The sequence below is a fragment of the Chlamydotis macqueenii genome, chromosome 22, assembly GCF_036417535.1.
Source record: "Chlamydotis macqueenii isolate bChlMac1 chromosome 22, bChlMac1.mat, whole genome shotgun sequence".
Lineage (NCBI taxonomy): Eukaryota > Metazoa > Chordata > Aves > Otidiformes > Otididae > Chlamydotis > Chlamydotis macqueenii.
In genome coordinates, this window is record NC_141577.1 from 5,702,048 (window position 1) to 5,708,669 (window position 6,622).

A 6,622-nucleotide genomic window follows, 5' to 3' on the forward strand; every position below is an offset into this window, starting at 1 on the left:
CTGCTCCAGCCCTCTCAGCATCTGCGTGGCCTCCTCTGGACCCTCTCCAACAGCTCCACGTCCTTCTGATGTTGGGGGCTCCAGAGCTGGACGCAGTGCTGCAGGGGGGGTCTCAGCAGAGCGGAGCAGAGGGGCGGAATCCCCTCCCTCGACCTGCTGCCACGCTGCTGGGGGTGCAGCCCAGGATGCGGTTGGCCTTCTGGGCCCCAAGGGCGCATTGCCGGCTCATGCTGAGCTTCTCATCCACCAGCACCCACAAGTCCTTCTCCTCAGGGCTGCTCTCCATCCATTCTCCGCCCAGCCTGGATTTGTGCCTGTCCTTACGCACGTCCTCCTGTCATCTCTATTGCCCTGAAGGTGCAGGTGGCACCATAATGCAGTGCCATCTCTGCCATCCCTCTCCTCCAGGAGAATTTCATGCACAGTTCTGCTTCATGCTTTATGCCATGCTGTACATTGCCCCAGGGCTGATGGCAACAGCATCTTGCTCCTCCCATGAAATGGGAAAGGTGAGAGAAGGAAGGCAGGACTTACCCTTCACCAGAGAGCTCTTTCTTCACTGGGGCTCTTCATTTTTATTCCCTTTCTCTCTGGACTTTGGAATCCTGCATTTCTTCCTCTCTGGGCTGAGAGTGGGGAGTGGCAATGGGAAGGCAAATTCCTCCCTCCCCACGCTGCTGCCCTGCCCCTGCGCACAGACAGCCTGCGGGACATCAGCTCCTGGGTGAGAAGCGTGTGTCAGAGCTCTGCTGCCCTGCCTTATCCCCATCGCTGGAGGACAGGTCTCCTGGTCGGAGAAGGGTGCCTGCGGGGAAGGCTGGCACCCTGGGTGCTGGCACGGATGCTCTCTGCCCTCTTCCTTCCACGCAGGCCCTGCAGATCTCTCTTCCAGCAACACCCAGCCAGGCGCCCTGCAGGGAGCATCCCCTTTCCCCACCACCTCCTCACCGCAATAAATCCTCTCCCACCCTCTCTCTACCCTTCCCTCCTTTGTTCTCCTGCCCTGGCAATGGATGGGAATCAGGAGAGGGAGCAGGGACAAGCCAGAAACCCTACAAGAGCCTAATGGAGTAGTTGCTGATCCCTCCAGCACTGACTTGCCTGACCTAGTTATCAGCAAGCAGCCCTGCAGCACCCGCCAGCCCCAGCACCTGCCACACCAACGCGGATTAACCCCCAAGAGCTGGAGAGAGCAGTGGCTAAGGTTGCTACCAACTTTTGTTTTGGGCTATGAGTTGTAATCTCCACAGCTTGGTGAGCATCTTTGTTTTGAAAAAATCCAGACTTCATTTGATGGCAAAGTGTCCACAAAATTTGAGGAAAAATCTTGCCATTGCTTTTGGAGGCTGCATTATTAAAAATAAATCCTAGTCTAAAATACAGATGCTATTGCTCTAGTCTGTAGTGCAAAAATTATTTTTATTGTGGCATTGAGATTTCAATATTTCTTAAATCTCCTTGGAAACTTGCATGGCAGCTGCATGGAGAAAATAGATTATAATTATGCTGTTCCACAGCTCTTGCTGTGGACAGTTTGGGGCCAAGCCTCCCCACTTTGGTCCATGAGTACTTCTCCCCAGGAGTGCCACAGGAGGAAACAGAGGCATGTGTACCTCCAAGGGAAGCAGCTGCTGGATGCACTGACAGCACGAGGTGGCATTGCTAACGGAGCCAGAGCTCTTTATTCTGTTGATTACTAATTGCGAGTAACAGTTTAAAACCTTGATTTCATAAAAGTCTCACTCACGTGATACTGGAATGGACAACACAAACTTTGCTGGTGTCTCACCTTTCCAGATCCTCTTGAAAGCAAACTCGCACACTCTCAGCTCCAGGCTGTGTGTGGTGGTTGAGCCCTGGTCACCACACAGTTGCTCACTCACCCTCCCCCTTCCCAGTGGGACGGAAGCGAGAATCAGGAAGAAAGGAAAACTCTTGGGTTGAGATGAAGCCAGTTTACTAGAATAGCAAAGGCAAATGACAATAATAACAAAATATAAGGATACTAAAATACACAAAATAAACAATGTACGATTTCTCAACACCTGATGTCCCAATGACCGACACAGCCCATCCCAAGCAGAGATCACGGAAACAACACCGAACAGCAAGCAAAGGAGCAAAAGCAAGCCAGCAAGGGAGAGGGAACGGTGCCAGCACACAAGAGAAAGATGGATGCCAGGAAGGCAGATACCCGCCCTGGCCAACCCCCCTTACATACTGCGCATGGCGTTTCTGGCATGGAACGCTCTCTCTGGCCAGTCTGGGTCAATTATTCCGGCTGTATCCCTCCCAGCTCCCTGCACCTGCACGTTAGCGAGACCTGGAAAGCCGGACAGTGTCCTTGGTCTCATTCACAACAACTCATAACATCAGGGTGTTTATCAGCATTCTTTACATAGGAAATTCAAAACACACTAGCTACTGAGAGGAAAATTAACCCCATCCCTGCCGAAACCAAGGCGCTGTGTCCTCTGTCTTGCTCTCTGTGTGCACGATGAGTCAGTAGGGTCACCCCATCTCAATAGTTACCACGCTGTCTGCATAGCTCGGTGGCTCTGTACCAGATGAACTCCCAAATTTAGCTGCGCCATGGCTGAGGATGTGGATGGAAGGAAGCCGTGCATCGAGGACCGGCAACACCACCACCTGCAGCTTCCAGCTGGGAGGTCAAGTCTTCTCCATGCTGCTTCTGTGTGCAGTTCACACCTCTACAACGGCTGCCCACTGCCAGGGTGGCAGACGTGGGCTTTCTAGGGAGGGTGCATACCTCCATCTAAACAGACACATGCGATGAGGGAAAACCAGACCAGGTGTTGTAATGAAGCTACCACAAATCTCCCTAGAGAGCTGCAAGACACAATGAGCTGGAGGGAAGAGGAGGCTCTCCCCCATCCCCAGCACGTTCAAGTTCACGTGCTAGCGCAGAGTCCATCCTGTCTGCGCTCTCCTGTCCCTGCTGTGACCAAGGCTGAGATGCAAGCCTCCCAGCTAACCACCTCTCTGTTTCACAAGCTCTGAAACCCCCCCAGGCACAGACTCAGGACTCCAGTACAGTTGTTTCACATCTCATCCACTCACCCATGCTGCTTTTCATCTGCTGATGGTTTGTTTAGCCTGTCCCTAGCAAGTGACCCGTAAGGATCCTGGCAGAGTTTATGCTACTGCTGATTAGCAAATAGCTGTGTGACCTGCTGGGAAAATCTAAGTCAAGTCCTTGTCTAGCTGCTGACCCATGTAAATGTGAAGAATTACTCCCGCAGCTTGAGATACAGGTCTGGGGATTAAGCTACTGGGAGTGATGGCTGCTTTCCTTCTCAGCGACAGCATCTGCACAGAGGTTTGGTGACTTACACTCCCAGGCACTGCCTTCCCTGTTCTGCCCAACTCAGCTTTCCCAGCCCGCAGGAGATGAGCTCAGAGCATCCATCTGTTTGATCGGCTCACCTCATGGGGCTGGGAAACCAGCAAAGCGGGCAAAGAGAACAAAAAGAGGTCAGGGAAGAAGCAGAGTGAGAAAACAAACGCAAAGGAATGAGAGGGTCTTTCTGTGCCAGACGTGGGTTATCAGTGCTTTCCGTGGATGGCACTTTGGAAGTGATCTGAAACAAGAGCGGAGACAGGCATCTCCCACCCCAGCACTTGTCCCATAGCAGCTACGGTCACTGGATCAGGGGTGGGCACAGTGCGATCTCTGGGGGCAGAGACAGTGAAAGAGCATCAGGAGACGAGGAGGAGCTCAGTGCGACAATTCTGCTTTCCACGTACAGCCAAGGCCACAAGCGCTGAGTCTACTCAAGGTTTCTGCTCAGGTCCCTTGGACACTTCCACCAAATTTTCAGCTGTGCCTCTGGCTGTACCTTTCATGCCTGGAAGCAATTACTCCAGCTAACTGGAGTTACCCGTAGTGCCTAGGCAAATAGCAGAGCAGCACACACGTCTCCCAAAGGTGATTTTGCATCAGAGACACAAAAAGAAACGGTCTCTGCTCTTCCTGCTTCTGCTCCAGTTATTCCACTCCAGAGGCACAGCAGAAAGGAGCACATCCCCTCTGATGCTTGTCAGCAAGGGGTGAGCAGGGCACATCAAGGGCCAGGGTGAACCAAACTTAATGGATACAGACCAGGAGGGGAGGGACAGCAGGTAAAGCCCGGGGCCATGTCTGGACTGACAGCAGCGGTGCACTCTTCAGCATCCATTGGATCTTCACAGGATCCAGTCAGGCTGTGAGACCCCAGCTGGTCTCCATCCCTTTGTCCAGAGAGTGATGGTTTTTGGTGCCTCCTCCCAAAGATGGTTTAGGTAATGGCAAGCTTTAACACAGAGTCCCCTCCCCAGGAGAAGTATCAACTTGGTTTATACTCATTAATATCTCTGAAGTTACATGGAATGGGAGAGAAGGATACAAAACAAGGTTTTCAGCTGAAATTAATGCTTTCTGAAGAATCCTCCTCACTTCTCCGTGACTGCATCTGGAGTTGCAGGGGAGCCGGCAGCTGCTCCTGGCACAGTGCCTCAGACAAAGAGGAGGATGGATTTACTGGGACGTGGGTAACATTAATAATAGATACTCACCCTGAAATATGCAGTTCTGTCTCTATCTCCAAGCTCCAGAGAGAGATATCTCATTTCCCAGGGCAGCATGGAACCCCTTGTGTCCGTAAGAGAGCTGGGAACAGCATCCACCATCCTGCGCGCCAGCTCCGGGTCCTGTTCCGACGGCTCTGCCATGCACGCGTTGTGCTTCCATGGGTCTCTCACCTTCTTGCCCAAACCCCCAACCCTTCCCCATATCCAGGAGATATTTAATATAACGTTCTTTCCTTCGTCCCACTCTCATCTGCAATGTAAGCTGATAACCCACAACAAGTGTCTCTTACGTAGTGGAAACCCATCTCTCGCCAGCTCCATTGCCCTTATCTGATACCTGCTGCCTCACCTTAGCCAAGTGGCAAGAGTTAAGAGCAGACCTCTTCAAGGAGATGGTTTCCTAGTTTTTGCTGATCTGGGTCACTCATAAATTGTTTTTTTTTGTTTTTGTTTTTTTTCTGAGGTCCTAAAATTTCCGTTGACTCTGAGACTGCAAAGTGACTTCTACTCACTGCACAACAGCTCCAGGGCAGGGCCACAAGTCATCTCCAGAGGGGGACCATAGGAATAAGACCCACAGACAAACAGTGCAGTTGCACTTCACCACGATCTCCACTGCAGTCCACTCATATCCAGTGTGGATCCTGGCCCAGATGAGTTCCCCTTGAACAAAACACCACCAGTGCCCAGGGACTCTGGGGACAGCCATTTAAGGTCGCTGCCTAACCATCACCTCTGAACTGCAGCATTGATTTCTTATCACCTGAGATGACAGGGAATAGCAATCCCAGACTGGAAAAATGAATTATGTTGCAGTTTGCAACTCCCAAATTTCAGAGTGATTCTCCTTGAACAGATGAAGCACCTGCTCCAGGACTGTGTGTACAGCAAGCTGCTGCCAGCCAGGACGGCAGAGCAGGCTGCAGTGGGGCAGGCCATCAAGAATTGGCTTCTCCTGACCGATCACCACATCTTGAGTGGGAAAAGCCTCACCAGGATTTGTGTGACTCATCCATGGCAGGACAGGCACAGCCTGTGCCACGTGCCCCAAACTCCTGCCCAGGGAACCCATGTGGCTGTGGGCAGGACCCAGACCATCGCTGCTCCTGGTCTCTAGGGCTCAAACCCAGGACACAGTCTTCCTGCTTGACATCTTTTTCCTTGCTTCCTGGCGAGGACGTTGCTAGGAGAAGAACTGCCATCAGGATGCACCCCTCCAGCTGTGACAGTAGCTGGTGTCCTGTTCCTCTCAGAGCACCACAGTTTAATTTTCTGGAGAATGAGGCAGTTTGGGTAGGGAGCACATACTCCTTACGGCGATTTTTAACACTGCTGAGAGATCATACGCAACTCGCAAACCAGCACAAGGCAGGACTCCTTGGATCAGCTTCCCTGGGCTCATCTCAGCCTTCACAGAGGTGAAGTTTGAGGCATAAAAGCAAAGCAAATCACATTATGGAAGATCCTCACAAGCAAATGGATCTTACAGAAAGTGTGAGCATGGGGCATGCCCAGCACTGGCAGGGCACCAGCTGACCAGCCAGGCACTGGGATTGTGGAGACAGGACAGCACCTGCCCTGGGAGGGTGAGAATTGAGCCGTGCAAGCATTTAGGAAACAGTCAAATCCTTCCAGAAGACTGTTTGCCATTTCAGGGCAGGTGTTCAGCAAGTGTGTTGTGTGTCTACAGTCTTCACAACCAGGACAACGTTGCTCATAGGGTGTTAGCCCATCCGTCCACTCAGTCAGGAGTCACTCAAGATAATGGCTGGACATGCAGAGACTCACATGCTCCCAGGCTTGGTACCTGCATTTTTGCTAAAACTTGCCCTCATTTACTGTTTTCTGATTCCAGAGGCTCTCAGCTGCACGAATACAAGGGCCATAACTGCCAACCTGCAAGAGAGCATCTGTCATGCCAGGATGTCAGCAGCGTGCCTCCCGTCATGACTGACTGCCACGGATTTGACTGTATGGACGTCAACTGGGACCACAGCCCCCTCTGAGAGCTCCTGGAAAGAAGAGGAGGAAC